The 17087-nt window shown below is 37.0% G+C and overlaps 1 protein-coding gene across 3 annotated transcripts in view; it reads left to right on the forward strand.

Annotated features, from left to right (window-relative positions):
* The window catches only part of ZNF385D (zinc finger protein 385D), a 999751-nt gene that overhangs the window by 347647 nt on the left and 635017 nt on the right, over nucleotides 1-17087 (forward strand). The gene's annotated exons all lie outside the window — the stretch shown is intronic.

Genomic DNA, 17087 nt, shown 5'->3' on the forward strand with positions numbered 1-17087 from the left:
TTTTTCCCTATCTCAAGCATGGCTGAAATCAGGGTTTTCACATACATTTCAATAGTCTCTCTGCCTAAAAATAGAATTACTAAGGGTTTGCCTGTCTTTAAATGAGTTGCTGTTGTGTGCTGTCCAGTCGATTGCAACTCATAGTGACCCTAAAGAACAGAGTAGAACTGCCCCATAGGATTTCCAAGGCTATGATCTTTATGAAAGCAGATTGCCACATATCTCTCATGCAGAGCGACTGGTGGGTTGGAACTGTGGACCTTTGGGTTAATGGCTGAGTGCTTTAACCACTGCACCACCAGGGCTCCTTTTAAATGAACTAGATCTTGCCAACAGATCTCTGAAATGGTTTTAGAAAGTTACACTCCTGTCCTCGGTGTAGAAGAGTCTAATTCCTACACGTCTTTGCCAATGTTAGTACTTGTAAGACTTTGTGATATTTGTATTTCTTAATTCCTATTTTCACCTTTTGTATTTGCTTTTCCAATTTCTTTTGATTTATTCTGGGGCTTTAATTCTGTCTTCCTTTGTTAAACATGTCTCTCATTAATTTTCAGACTTCTTTTTTCAATGTAAACATTTACACTCACAGTTTTTCTTATACACACTGGTTTTGCTAATTACCAGTTGTCTTCACTTGAGGAATTTTATAATTGTTCAGTTTTAAGCATTTCCTCATTTTAATTCTTGTTAATACTTTCCCATGAGTTACAAAAAGTATGTTTGAAATTTCCACACACATAGGATTTTCAGTTGTATTTTATTATTACTTTCTAACTTAATTGTATTATGGCTTAAAAAAAAAAAATCTGTATAAAAGTGATTTTTTATAAGTTTTGCCTTATGTTCGAGGTAGCATTTTCCTTAAAACCCAGGGCAATAAAAGCAAGTTTTCTTGTCATCTGCCTTTGTTGTCAAGTAGATATTTTTCCATCTTCTTTATTTTGAAATCATAGCACTTTAAGAGTCTGAATGTTATACGTAGTCTCAGTTCTAATGCCCATCTAGGTAAAGGTAGTCTTTATTAAAAAAAAAAAAAAATGGGTCAACTAATTTGGAGTTTTTAAAAATATGAAATTGCATCCTACTTTGCATAAACACCAGAATAAAGTCCAAATGCATCAGAGATCCAAAGAGATAAACTGTTCAAGAACTAGAAGGAAAGATAGCTCATTGCCTTTATAACCTGCACATGAGAAAACCTAAACATGACTCAAATTCAGAAGTGATAAAGATTGATAAATTCAACTACATAAAAATTTCAAAAGGTAATTTTTTATATGAACAAAAGAAAACTCCAAAAACAAAATTTAAAAAAAAATGACAAACTAGGAGAAAATATTTTTTGTATGTGTGTGTGTTTATGTGTGTGTATGTATATATAGTTGTTGGGTGCCATTGAGTCAATCCAGCTCATAGTGACCCCATGTGACAGAGTAGAACTGTCCATAGGGTTTTCTAGACTGTAATCTTTATGGCAGCAGATCACCCAGTCTTTCACCCTTTTTTGAGTATCCACCTGCTTTCTCTCGTGTCTGTTCCTATCCTCCATTTTTTAGAATAGTTGAAGAGGGATAATTATCCAAAGTCCACCTCAAAAATGATCTCCAGAAGCACCTCTATTTTCTCAATGTGATAAATTTGAAATAGTGTGTCACAGACATTTCTTATTTTACAAGTGTTTTATTAAGTGAAATACATAAAAACACAGACCCAGAAAATCGATCAACTAAGAAATCTCCAAGCCATTTGCTCTTTGGTTTTGTTTTGTAATGAACAAGGATGGCATTTTCTTTTATCGTGGATGCACTGGTTAGTTACTTTCTTTTCTCTTTTCATCTTCAAAATCTTAAAGTGGACATAAACGTACCCAGAATTTATCCTTTTTTTTTTTTTTAATGAGTCTAAATACCAAAGGATGACCAAACACTGAAGGCCATGTGGAATTAGAACCGGAAAGTGGGTCTCTTTGGGCTGTACTTAAATACAGAAAAGCTGCTATTCTTTCCCTTTACATTTGCAGCCAAAGCTCAAATAGGCACATTCAAGAGGGGGAAAAAAAGCTTTTAAAACTTTAAATATCTGTGAATAGTCACGTCTTAGAGATACAGAATCCAAAATAATGGCCTTTAGCATATTTCTGCTTCTGCTTTTAAATACTCTAAAGCTCATTCCTCTTTCGACAAATACCCACTGGAACAAAGACGTGGGCATTTTCAATAAAATAGCAGCACTTTAATATTTCACATTTAGTGTTCTAAAAATTGTCTAATGGGTCCTCCCTTCATCATGTTTAATTTTCAGAGGGGCTTAGAGAGGACAGCTCCTTAAGCGAGTTGGGCGGGGGGAAGGGAGGGTGCAAAGAGGGCCCATTGAATTACAATTCCTGAAACTCATGTTTTATGAGAATAATCTGTGATTATCAAAGTCTGAGCAATTAGTTTAATGAGCGGGCCTCACTACCACACATTTATTTTAGCGCAGCCTTTCACTTCCATCCATTTATTCAGAATTAATCTTAGGTGGTAACTTTTTGTTATGTCGGTTCTCATTCAAAAGTATTCCTTTTAGCTTAAGAGGCATAATTTTCTTTGCCAAGAATCGACCACCCCCTAATATGTTTAAATGTCATCTTAACCTTAGTTATAAGGGTGTCTATTCCATGTAAGAGTAAAGAGGATTGGCATATTCCTCTGCTTTTTTGTTTGGGGGTGGGGGGAAGGTTAATTCATTCCTTCTCTAGCTGAATAATTAACCAAGACCTTATTCTGGCATTGTTGTCCATTAATAGCATAAAGTTTAGCTGCCAAAGCACAAATCTAAATTTCAGTTTCTTGGAAGATTAATCCAGTGTTATTTAAAGGTCAATCCTTAATAGGACCATCAAAGGAATTGCATTTTTCAGAACTGTGATTATTGTTAGTCCAATTTTTTTTTTTTTTTAATATGGAACTATCCCTGCAGAAGAAACAAAATAAAAAGGAGAGAGGGAAAGAAAGTGTAAAGGAGGCAGGGAGGGATGGAGGAAAGTGATAGACTAGGGCAGACAACAGAGAAAAAATAGAACATAAGACGCTGTTCTTGGCCACGTGCTGTGAGATTTAAAACAGCAAAATAAAATAATACCAATATCCTTTGGGCTTATACCCAACTCTAAAGATCAATGGAAAATGATTTTAACTAAATATTGTAACTTATTTTATTTCTAAACTTAATGCTAAATTAGTTTCCATACCCACAAGCATGTTTTATAGGTTTGCATATCCTACTGTATTTCCCTCTCAGCTTTCCTCTGTGTCAGGTGGTCGGAATTTTGTTTACTTGAAACCCCAGTAGGACAATTTAAATTGCTTTAACTTTTCAAAGAAGTCAAAAATTATATTATAAAGTAGAAACACATTCATATAGGAATTCTTAACTTGGGGTCCATAGATGGATTCTAGTAATTTTTTTTGTTGCTATTGTTATTTGGTGTGTGCGCCTGCATGTGTGAGGTGGGAGAAACAATAGCATCATTATTTTTAGCACCTTCTGCATCTTTTTTCAATTATGAGTGTAGACAACACACCACGGTGCTATCAATTCCTGTGGTCTTGTCACCAATAGACATCATAGAAATCTGCTGTTCTTGCAGGTATCTTGAACTATCTTATCACTGCTTTGAAATAACAGTGATTATTAAACCTGCCAAGATATTTATTATTTAATATGTTCATAAACAAGAACATATATTACCATATCACATTTTTAAATATTTTGATAACTGTAGTTACAAGTAATTGGTTTCTTTTGTAATCCTTCATATTTTATGTGAGCTATTTAAAAACATTGTCATGAGAAGCGCATAGATTAAAGAGATGGCCCAAGGGGTCCATGCCTTGTACTCATACAAATACACCCTAAAGACTTCTTGCATTAATTTATATAACTGTATTAAAGAGACATTTTTTTTTGCAATGCATAGCCCTTGAAAATGAATGATAGAGTCATGATGCCAGATTACTGAAACCCAGTAGAGGTGGTTTACTTGGTTCCCTGGGTTTAGAATTTTTAAAAGGCCTTGCAGTACCTCCTAAGACCTGTCTGCTGGTATCGAATGCACTGAATTCGAGTTTTATTTTGACAGTATAGAAGTTCGGCCATGCACATCAGCCAGGCTTACTGAGCTGAAGCATTTCTCTTGAGGTTTTGTTGTTGTTGTTATCAATAAAATGCTGAGGGTATTACACTGCATTAAAATGTCACATAGCAAAGACATTTTCTAAGGTTTTCATTGACAAACAATTCCTATGAAGTTAGCTTGATGTCTTAATTATCATTGCTCCCACCTGAGACAAAACAAGGTTGGGTTTTCTTCTTCCTGCTGTGTCTGAAGGTAACATGGACTAGTTACACACATACCATCTAAGTGTAAAAAATGTGACTATACAATGTGGCTAGTTTGATTTAGATTCTTTGTGAGTACAGTTCTTCAAACTGAAGCAAAGCAATCGGCCCTCACCAACATCCTTGGACCTCTTCTCATCTTTCATTATTCTCATCAAATGATTTAACTTCATTGTGTGTTTGAAGACATGAGCAGAGTCTGTGGAGTCAGCCAGCCTAGTATGTAAGTACTGGTTCTATTTACTACTTTTTGACTTTGGGTCTGTTAGCTAATATTTTTAACCCTCAGTTTCTTTATTTATTAAATGAAAATTACAGCAGGTACATCATACAACAGCTTCAAGGAATAAACAAATATATGTATACATATGTGGTTGCAAAGAGCCAGATGTGTGTGTGTATATATATATACACACATATACATGGAGCCCTGGTGGTGCAGTGGTTAAGAACTCGGCTGCTAACCAAAAGGTTGGCAGTTCAAGTCCACCAGCCACTCCTTGGAAACCCTATGGGGCAGTTCTGCTCTGTCCTATAAGGTCACTATATCTCTGACCCTCAGTTTGTGTATTTATTAAATGAAAATTATAGCAGCTACATCACACGACTTCTTCAAGGATTAAACAAATAAATATATATATCCAAAAACCAAAAAAAAAAAAACCCAGAGCCATCAAGTTGATTCCGACTCGTAGAGACCCTGTATTTTATATATATACATATATATATATATATACCCTGTTGGTATCTGAATACCAGTGGCATAACTTCTAGTGTCACAGCAACATGCAAGCCCCCACGGTATGGCAAACTGACAGAAACGTTGCTGGAAGCTATGCCACCAGTATTTGGATACCAGCAGGGTCACCCATGGCAGACAGGTTTCAGCTGAGATTTCAGTCTAAGACAGACTAGGAAGAAGGACCTGGCAGTCTACTTCTGAAAAAATTAGGCAGTGAAAACCTTATGAATAGCAGTGGAACATTGTGTGATATAGCACCAGAGGATGAGCCCCCCACGTGGGAAAGCACTCAAAAGACAACTGGGCAAGATCTGCCTCCTCAAAGTAGAGTTGGCCTTAATGATGTGGATGGAGTCAAGCTTTTGGAATGTTCGTTTACTGATGTGGCATAACTCAAAATGAGAAAAAAAAAAAAAAACAGCTGCAAACATCTATTAATAATTGGAACCTGTAATGCACGAAGTATGAATCTAGGAAAATTGGAAATTATCGAAAATGAAATGGAATGAAAAAACATTGATATCCTAGGTATTAGTGAGCTGAAATGGGCTGGTATTGTCCATTTTGAATCAGACAGTCGTATGGTCTACTATGCCAGGAATGACATCTTGAAGAGGAGTGACATTACATTCATTGTCAAAAAGAACATTTCAAAATCTATCCTGAAGTACAGTGCTGACAGTGATAGGATAATATCCATATACCTACAAGGAAGACCAGTTAGTATGATTATTTTTCAAATTTATGCACTAACCACTAAGGCCACAGGTGAAGAAATTGAAGATTTTTACCAGTTTCTGAAGTCTGAAATTGATCAAATGTGCAATCAGTTTGCATTCATAATTACAGGTGATTGGAATTTGAAAGTTGGATACAAAGAAGGATTGGCAGTTGGAAAATAATAGCCTTGGTGATAGAAACGATGCTGGAGATCGCATGATAGAATTTTGCAAGACCAATGACTTCTGCATTGGAAATATCTTTTTTCATCAGCATAAACAGTGACTATACACATGGACCTCACAAGATGGAATACACAGGAATCAAATCAACTACATTTGTGGAAAGAGACTATAGAAAAGCTCAGTCTCATCAGTCAGAAAAAGGCCAGGGGCCGACTGTGGAACATACCATCAATTGCTTATATGCAAGTTCAAGTTGAAATTGAAGAAAATTAGAATAAGTCCACAAGAGCCAAAGTATGACCTTGAGTATATCCCACCTGAATTTAGAGACCATCTCAAGAATAGATTTGACAAGTTGAATACTGATGATTAAAGACTAGACAAGTTGTGGAATGACATCATGGGCATCATTCATGAAGAAAGCAAGAGCTCATTAAAAAGACAGGAAAGAAAGGAAAAGATAAAAATGGATGTCGGGAGAGACTCTGAAACTTGTGCTTCAACGTTGAGTAGTTAAAGCAAAAGGAAGAAATGATGAAGTAAAATAACTGAACAGAAGATTTCAAAGGGTGACTTGAGAAGACAAAGTAAAGTATTATAATGACATGTGCAAAGAGCTGGAGATAGAAAATCAAAAGGGAAGAACACGCTCGGGGTTTCTCAAGCTGAAAGAACTGAAGAAAAAATTCAAGCCTCCAGTTACAATAGTAAAAGATTCCATGGGGAAAATATTAAATTACTCAGGAAGCATCAAAAGAAGATGGAAGGAACGTACAGAGCTATTATACCAAAAAGAACTGGCAGACTTTCAACCATTTCAAAAGGTAGCATATGATAAGGAACCAATGGTATTGAAGGAAAAAGTCCAAGCCCCATTGAAGGGATTGGCGAAAAACAAGGCTCCAGGAACTGATAGAATATCAATTGATATGTTTTAATAAATGGATGCAGCGCTGGAAGTGCTCACTCGTCTATGCCAAGAAATTTGGAAGATAGCTGCGTGGCCAACTGACTGGAAGAGATCCATATTTATGCCTATTCCCAAGAAAGGTGATCCACTGAATGAGGAAATTATCAAACAATATCGTTAATATTACATACAAGTAAAATTTTGCTGCAGATCATTCAAAAGTGGCTGCAGCAGTATATTGAGAGGGAACTGCCAGAAATTCAGCCCCAACTTAGAAGAGGATGTGGAACCTGGGATACCATTGCTAATGTTAGACGGATCCTGGCTGAAAACAGAAAATACCAGAAAGATGTTTAACCAAACCAAACCAGTGCCGTCGAGTCAATTCCGACTCACAGCGACCCTATAGGACAGAGTAGAACTGCCCCATAGAGTTTCCAAGGAGCGCCTGGCAGATTCAAACTGCTGACCCTTTGGTTAGCAGCCGTAGCACTTAACCACTATGCCAGCAGGGTTTCCAGAAAGATGTTTACCTGTGTTTTATTACTATGCAAAGGCATTCGACTGTGTGGATCATAACAAATTATGTATAACATTGGGAAGAATGGGAATTCCAGAACATTTAATTGTGTTCGTGAGGAACCTGTACATAGATCAAGGAGCAGTTGTTTGAATGGAATAAGGGGATACTAAAAAGGTTTAAAGTCAGGAAAGGTGTGCGTCAGGGTTGTATCCTTTCATCATACCAGTTCAATGTGTATCCTAAGCAAATAATCTGAGAAGCTGAACTATATGAAGAAGAATGTGGCATCAGGATTGGAGGAAGACTCATTAACAACCTGAATTATGCAGATGACATAACCTTGCTTGCTGAAAATGAAGAGGATTTGAAGCACTTACTGACAAAGATCAAAGACCACAGCTTCAGTATGGATTACACCTCAACTTAAAGAAAAAAATCCTCACAACTGGACCAATAAGCAACATTATGATAAATGGAGAAAAGACTGAAGTTGTCAAGGATTTCATTTTTCTTGGATCCACAATCAACACCCGTGGAAGCAGCAGTCAAGAAATCAAAAGACGCATTGCATTGGGCAAACCTGCTGTGAAAAAGCTCTTGAAAGCATTGAATATCAAAGACGTCACCTTGAAGACTAAGGTGCGCCTGACCCAAGCCATGGTGTTTTCAATCCCATCATATGTATGTGAGAGCTGGACAATGAATAAGGAAGACCAAAGAAGAATTGACACTTTTGTGTTGGTGAAGAATTTTGAATATACTATGGAATGCCAAAAGAAGGAACAAATCTGCCTGGGACGAAGTACATCCAGAATGCTTCTTAGATGCAGGGATGGTGAGACTGCATATTACATGCTTTGGACATGTTATTAGGAGGGATCAGTCCCTGGAGAAGGACACCATGCTTATGGTAAAGTACAGGGTCATCAAAGAAGAGGAAAACCCTCAAGGAGATGAATTGACACAGTGTCTGTAACAATGGCCTCAGGCGTAAGGATTGTGAGCATGGAACAGGACAGGGCAGTGTTTCCTTCTGTAGTACATAGGGTCGCTATGAATTGGAACCAACTCAATGGTACCTGACAACAACAACAACAATATGACTGCAAAGACCCTGTTATATGTACATGTGTGTATATATTTATACACGTGTATATATGTGTGTGTGTGTGTGTGTATGTGTATACACACACACATAGTCCCTGACTTATGACGGTGTTCTGTTCTGATGATGCTGTCTTAAGTTGCTTCTGACATAAACTGAATACCTCATTTTTTTTTTTTAGTTTTCATTATTATTCCCTTTTTATCAGTAACTTATAAATCATAACATTGAACATCTGCAGGTGGTTATGTGAGAGTGATAACATCAGGAAATTACTTACTACAACATTGTATGTAGTACATATTACTAAGAATAAGATGCACCAAAAAATAAATAAATAATAAATAAAAGAAAAAAGCGATCATAAGTGTGGTCATCATAACTGAATACATCATAAGTTAAGGACTGCGTCACATTCGTCATCAAAAAAAATTTCAAGATCTATCCTGAAGTACAGTGCTGCCAGGGATAGGATAATATCCATACACCTACAAGGAGGACCAGATAATATGACTACTATTCAAATTTGTGCAACAACCACTAATGCCAAAGTTGAAAAATCAAAGATATTTACTAACTTTTGCAGTCTGAAATTGATCAAACATGCAATTAAGATGTGTTGATAATTACTGGTGATTGGAATGAGAAATTGGAAGAATGATCAGTAGCTGGAAAATATGACCTTGGTGATAGAAACTATGTCAGAAATCACATGATCGAATTTTGCAAGACCAACAAATTATTTATTAGAAATACCTTTTTTCAACAACATAAACATCGACTATGGATGTGAACCCCACTTGATGGAATACAAATCAAATCAACTGCATCTGTGGAAAGAGACAATGAAGCACAATATCATCAATCAGAACAAGGCTAAGGGCCAACTGTGGAACAGGCTGTCAATTGCTCATATGCAAGTTTAAGTTGAAGCCAAAGAAAATTAAAGTAAGTACACAGGAGCCAAAGTATACCTTGAGTATATGCCGCCTGAATTTAGAGACTATCTCAAGAATAGATTTGATGCATTGAATACTAATAACACAAGACCAGACAAGTTGTGGGATGACATCAAGGACATCAGACATGAAGAAAGCAAAATGTCATTAAAAAGACAGGAAAGAAAGAAAAGACCAAAATTGATGTCAGAAGAGACTCTGAAACTTTCAGCATCGAGTAGCTAAAGTGAACAGAAGGAATGATGAAATAAAAAAGTTGAACAGAAGATATCAAAGGGCAACATGAGAAGACAAAGTAATGTAGTATAATGAAATGGGCAAAGACGTAGAGTTGGAAAACCTAAAGTGAAGAGCATGCTTGGCAATTCTCAAGTTGAAAGAAAAGAAGAAAAAAATCAAGCTTTGAGTTGCAATATTGAAGGATTCTATGGGCAAAAATGTTGAATGATGCAAGAAGCATCAAAAGAAGATGGAAGGAATACATGGAGTCACCGTACCAAAAAGAATTGGTTGACATTCAGCCATTTTAGGAGGTACCATATGATCATTAATTGATGATAAAGAAGGAAGAAGTCCAAGTTTCACTGAAGGAACTGGCAAAAAGCAAGGCTCCGGGAATTAACAGAATACCAGTTGAGATGTTTCAACAAACAGATGCAACTCTGGAAGCATTCATTCATCTATGCCAAGAAATTTGAAGGTGACTACCTGGCCAACTGACTGAAAGAGATCCACATTTTTACTCATTCCAAAGAAAAGTGATCCAACGGAATATGGAAGCTATCGAATAATATCATTAATGTCACACAGAAGTAAAATTTTGCTGAAGATAATTCAAAAGCCAATGCAGCAGTAAATTGGCAGGGAACTTCCACAAATTCAAGCCAGATTCCGAAGAGGACATGATACAAGGGTTATCATTGCTCATGTCAAATAAGTCTTGGCTGAAAGCAGAGAATACCTGTTTTGTACTGACTATGTATACAAAGGCATTCGACTGCGTGAATCATAACAAATTATGGGTAACATTGCAAAAATGGAATTTTAGAACACTTAAATGTACTCATGTGGAACCCGTACGTAGACTAAGAGGCAGTCGTTCAATCCCAATAGGGCAGTACTGCGTGGTTTAAAATCAGGAAAGTTGTGCCACAGGGTTGTATCCTTTCACCCTACTTATTCAATCTGTATGCTGAGCAAATAATCTGAGAAGCTGACTATATGATGAAGTACTTGACATGAGAATTGAAGGAAGACTCATTAAAAATCTTTGATATGCATATGACAAAACCTTGCTTACTGAAAATAAACAGGATTTGAAGCACTTACTAACGATGTTCAAAGACTACAGCCTTCAGTATGGATTACACCTAAACAAAAGGAATACAAAAATCCTCACAGCTGAACCAATAAACAACATCATGACAAATGGAGAAAATATTGAAGTTGTCAAGGATTTCATTTTACTTGGGTCCATAGTCATTGCCCATGGTAGCAGCCATCTAGAAAACAAACATTGTATTGCATCAGGCGTATCTTCTGCAAAAGACCTTTTTTAATGTTAAAAAGCAAAGAAGTCGCTTTAAGGAGTAAGGTGTGCCTGACCCAATCCATAGTGTTTTCAGTCACCTCATATGCATGTGAAAGCTGGACAATGAATAAGGAAGACTGAAGAAGAATTGATGCATTTGAATTATGGTACTGGTGAAAAATATTGAGTACACCATGGACTGCCAAAGGAACGAATAAGTCTATTTTGAGAGTACAGCCAGAATGCTCCTTAGAAGCCAGGATGGCAAAACTTCATCTTACGTACTTGGAGCTTTTTATCAGGAGGGACCAGTCTGTGGAGAAGACATCATGTTTGGTAGAGTGTCTGTGAAGAAGTGGAAAACCATCAATGAGATGGATTGCTACAGTGGCTGTAACAATGGGTTCAAACATAGTGATGATTGTGAGGATGGCTCAGAATTGGCCAGTGTTCCCTTCTGTTGTGCATAGCGTTGCTGTGTGTTGGAACTAACTTGAAGGCACCTAAAAAAAAATACATATATATATATTTGCAAAGAGCCTGGTACATAGTAAATGTACACAGTAAATGCAAAATAAAGAGGAGATGTTACCGATATGATTTCCAAATCTTTGACTCCAGCCTAGTTTTCCCTGAAAAACTAGAGATCTGAATTTACTACACATTGAACAGAAGAATGGAAAATTTTGGTGGCAGTCAAACAAAATAAGTCTAAAACTGAACTATTTTTCTGTCAAAAGAAGCTTCTCTACTTCCGCATTTCTGATAAGGACATGAGCTTTTGGACACAAGGTTTTTAGGTTTAGAAGTTTGGAATTACCTCGATTTACCTGTTTCCTGTGGTCCTGTATCTAATTGGTGAATGCTGCTGAAGTAAAACAATATGTAGGTCTGTTCTACCCTGTCCTATAGAGTCGCTATGAGTCGGAATTGACTCGATGGCACTGGGTTTTTTTTTTTATATGTGTCTAGTGACCTGAGAAATGCCAAGCACCACCAGACTAAGACCATCAGCAATACACCCACACTCAAAGTTGGGTTTATTTAACATTCTCAGCAAGGGAAGCCATCCATACTCCAGGGAGGGAAACTGGGTGGGCCTCAGTAAGACAGTGTATGGGGGGGCTTTGTATAAGGTTGAACTTGTGCTGAATAACTCTTAAGAGTGTCTTGCAAAACAGGGACCAACTCCAGACTGGATACTGAGGAATGTGTGGTTCAGCAGCTGGGTTCCATAGTGTTCATTATTTTTGTTGAGGAGACAGAATGAAGAAAATGACGTTGGTGTTGTCATTGGTAAAAAGTAAAAATTACCAAAAAGCAGATATTTTTAGTTGTTTTACAACTATGGTATGACCTTGGGAGAATCATTGGTTGTGTGGCCTTGTCATTGTCCCATTGGAAACTTTTTTTTTTTTTTTGAGATAAGAACATCACGTTGTGATTATTAGGTGGGCTGATTTTCACTTTCTTACAGTACAGCTTCTTTAGAACAAGGTAATTCTGTTACGGGTCTTTAACCATTTTTTAAAATGTTTCATTTCACCTAATGAAGTACTCAATAAATTATTAACTAATGTTGAATTAATGAATCATTTGATCAAACAGTGAAAAATTAAAGTACAGCATCAAAACTTTTTGGTGGAAAGTGCTAATTAAATGTATTTATGAGACTTTTCCCTATGTATTTGGTTTTATGGGTCCAGCAGTTAGTAAACCATGTTTTCTCCAGTTGCTGATAATCTAGAAGAGACCAGAAAGTGGGAACCAATTACACTCTAATGGAATGAATGATTATATAATGGCTTTGCACACATCAAAGAACTTAAGAAGCTTTTCTAGACATGTTGAAGAACTTTCCCAAACATGGAAATGATTAAGTTGGGACTTGGAGTTTTATAAAATTCTGTTCAGGGAAAAAGGAAGATTGAATGGAGGGAGGGTAAAGGTTAAAGTATTATGCACATGTTTTGTTTTCAGTAAATGATACTTATCTCCCTAAGAACCTCAGGGGAAATAAAAATACATATTAAAATGAGTTGTTGTTTTTTTTTTTGTAATCTAAAACATTGATAAGAAACTCTTAGAAAAGGCCCATTGGTAATATCCAGGGTTGGCAAGGATGCAGTGAAATGAACAAAGGAGGAGCAAATTGCTATAACATTCCTGGAGGATGATTTGTTGATCTGCACTGAGAGTTTTAGAAATGTTCAAGTTTGGCAGCGTGGTAACTCCCCTTCTTGGAATTTATAATAAAAAACTAATCAGCTATGTATATGAAGATTTATACATGAGAATTTTTCTTGCAAATAATTTACCATATCTAAGGGCCTAGAGACAACCAAAATAAAAGAAAGGGATAAATACATTATGGCACAGCCATAGACCTGAACACTGCAGCCATTAGAAAACATGTATGAAGAGCAATTACTGACATGGGAAGATGCCGACAATACTGCATGATTAGCAGTGGAGTGGAATAACATGTACTTTGAGATCACGGAGACCTGAGTTCTTGTTCCATCTCCAATACTAAGTGGTTGACTCCAAAACCCACTGCCATCAAGTCGATTCCGACTCATAGCGACCCTATAGGACAGAGTAGAACTGCCCTGTAGAGTTTCCAAGGAGTGCCTGGTAGGCTCGAGCTGCCAACCTTTTGATTAGCAGCCGTAGCACTTAACCACTATACCACCAGGGTTTCCAGTGGTTGACTAGCCTAAGGGAAATCACTTAACTGAGCCTCAAATGGATAAAGTAATAGGACTTGATCCACAGGGTTGCCTTGAGGACCGATTGAGATGATATTTAAAGAATACAGTGCCTGACATCATAGTAAGGGGTTGAATAAATGATAGTTTTAATGAGTAATGATGATGAGAAGGAGATTATTGCTAAGGGAAAAAGAGCCTGATATTTTATGGCCTGTGTGTGTGTGTGTGTGTGTGTGTGTGTAAAATTAGAGGGAAAGACACCAAAAGTTTGGATATGTAGATTATGGTATTTATTTTTCTTTATTTTAAATGTTTATAAAGACTATATCTTTTTTGTATACTCAGAAATCAATAGAAAATAAAGCCAAAACATATTGTCTACTTTTTTCACCCAGGTCATTATTAAGGCCATTATCATTTGCCGCTGTGTTTTGATGGCGTGGCGTTGAGTGTTGGTGACTTACACGGGATCTTTATAGCCACACAAAGTAATTTCAGACTGCTGTTTTTCTTCTGTCTCATAGAGGTGGTTTTACTACTTCCTCCTGCTGCTGTCAGCTGTTATTTGTGTGCCTTTTGTCTTGTTTAACATGTATTTGTTTGGGTAATGGCCTGAGTGTATCCTTAGGTTTTGCCTGCAGAGTAAAAAGTAAAGGCTTTGGGGCACCCATAGCTTTTAGATAACTTTTGAGGTGTTTTTCTGATCTTTGACTTTTACTGGAAGTCTAGTTCTATAAAATTAGGTATTATTTTATTTGTTGGACAATATAGCATTGGTTGGGTTGGGGTAGAGACAAACATAATAGCAAATGATCTGTATACTACTGTGTGCCAGGCATTTTATTTTTATATATATGTTAGCTCATTACATTCTCATAGCAACCACGTGAGAAGGAACCGTTAATATCCTCATTTCAAAGATGAGTCTACTGGAGAGACCAGTTCACTTGGTTAAGGTCACACAACTAGTAAGGAGATAAGCCTTGATTTAAACCCGGCTGGTCTGGTCCAAAGGAGCCCTGGTGGCACAGCGATTAAAGCACTCAAGTGTTAACTGAAAGGTTGACAATTAATATTCACCAGCTGCTGTGCTGGAGAAAGATGTAGCAATCTGCTTCCGTAAAGATTACAGCCTGAGAAACTCTATGGGGTAATTCTACTTTGTCCTATAGGGTTGCTGTGAGTCGCAGTAGATTCAAAGGCAATGGGTTTGGTTTGGTTATATGAGTCAGAATCAGCTCAATTGCAGTGGGATCTTTTTTTTTGGGGGGGTGGGGGTGGCTTGGTCTGGCCCAGGAGTCTATGTTCTTGGTCTACGTACTCAACTGCCTTTTAGAAAGACTGGACTGTAATATCCATGCAAGCAGATAGTATATCTGACTTATATGCCAAGGAAACTTCAGGGCCTGCCACTATGACTGGTACAAAGTAGCAACTCAATAAATCATGTTTAAAACATGTTTGACAGACCAATCAGTGAAGAGGATGAACATTTCCCGTTCTACATTCAATCCGTTGTATGCACCACTCCCAGTCATAATTCTGCAGCTGCCTTTTATATCTTGGGCTCTTAGGTAACTACTATTGAGGCTACTCTGTATACAGTGATGCATATTATTAGCTGTCATGCTAGAATATTCCTGTTTGTGGTGGAAACATTACTTAGGCAGCCACTTTGGCCTAATGTTACAAATCATGGAAACAATTAGCATGAAACAATAAAATGACTTCCAGATTATTTTTCTTACTTCAGCTGCATAAAAAATACAGTATGTCCTCCCCCCCATAAATATTTGCTAATAAAATAAATGTCTTGTCCTGTCCCATTTTATTCTTAGAAGATTCACAGCTTTGTGGTAGCGTGTGGCTACAGATCTCAAAGCTGAGAGCGTGATTTTGGTTCTTGTTTTCCATTTGCTTGACTGAATAGTTTATTATAACTAAAATTTTAAAATTCCTTAGAAACACAAAACAGTCTTTGCCAGGAGTACAACTGCTTTCCATCAAAAATGCCCACATTTCAATGTGTCTTGCAACATTTTAATTAGTTTGCTTACGGAAGCAAAAGCAGGCATAAAATACTGAAGGCAAAGGAGAGTCTGGCTCACCATAATTACTTTTTGCAAAGGATTACTTACATTATGGTAATTATTCAAGTGTTTTTGTACAGGGAATTTTACATTTTAAATGGAAAATTATACCTCCATGAAAGCCACGACAAATTGGCTGCTTTAATACAGCATCCTGATTCTCGGTACAGTGCACAGTGGATACTACCGTCGGAGCCCACGCTGGTTGTTTAGAAAGACAGGTTTGCTACAACAATCTGTTAAATTTGTTTCCCCTTAACGTAGCATTCTGGTTTTGAAGGAAATCCACGCTGAACAGTTCACAATAGTTGAAGTGGTTCAGAATTCCCCCATGTGTGTTAGCAGTAGGTGATTCAGCTCAGAATATTTCTCTGCAGAGGCTGGAGAGAGAGAGACTGAAGGAAAAAGACTCAATAAGATTTCTGTAGCTACACTTTAGTCTATTGAAAACTTTATATATTACTTCTAGAGTCAGCATCAGACAGATTTATTATCTTTAAAAACCAAAAAACAAACCCATCGCTGTCCAGTCGATTCTGACTCATAGCGACCCTATAGGACAGAGTAGAACGGCCTCATAGGGTTTCCAAGGAGCAAACTGGTGACCCTTTGGTTAGCAGCTGAGCTTTTTAACCCCTGTGCCACCAGGCCTTCTTACTATCTTTAGAGAAAAAATAGTATACATTATATGTTATTAAGTATAAATACGATTACTAATAATTGTATATTTATTGAGTAGAATATGATCAAAATATATATTAACTCTTAAGATTGATTTTAAGGAATAGAAATAAGCAGAAATGAAAATAAAGATCAAGCCTAAACTCATCACCCAGAGGAAAGCACATCTAACATTAAGAGCTCTTGCTAGGAAGGTAACTAAACTCACGTCTTGGTAATACACAAGGTGGAACGTGATTTCTGACTTTGAACTTGTGAAGAGCTCCTTGTTGCTCCCAGTTAATGACTGGTGTTGATCTAGCCTTTCTCCATGTTATCAGGGGAACTAAGTACCATACTTGTTCCACTGTCGGTAGACTCTTAGGATGACAGAATAATTGCATTAGCAAGTCAGGAATTCTAGCTTACGGATCCTCTTATCAAAGAAAATAAACATCCCATATCAGTTTTTCAGATATGACATATCTCCACAAATTCTTACAGAAGGTGATTTGATGAAAGTGTTACCAAAAAAATGGTAAAATCGTACATTTGGGGTTAG

This window comes from Elephas maximus, chromosome 27 (genome assembly GCF_024166365.1).
Source record: "Elephas maximus indicus isolate mEleMax1 chromosome 27, mEleMax1 primary haplotype, whole genome shotgun sequence".
In the NCBI taxonomy this organism is placed as follows: Eukaryota; Metazoa; Chordata; class Mammalia; order Proboscidea; family Elephantidae; genus Elephas; species Elephas maximus.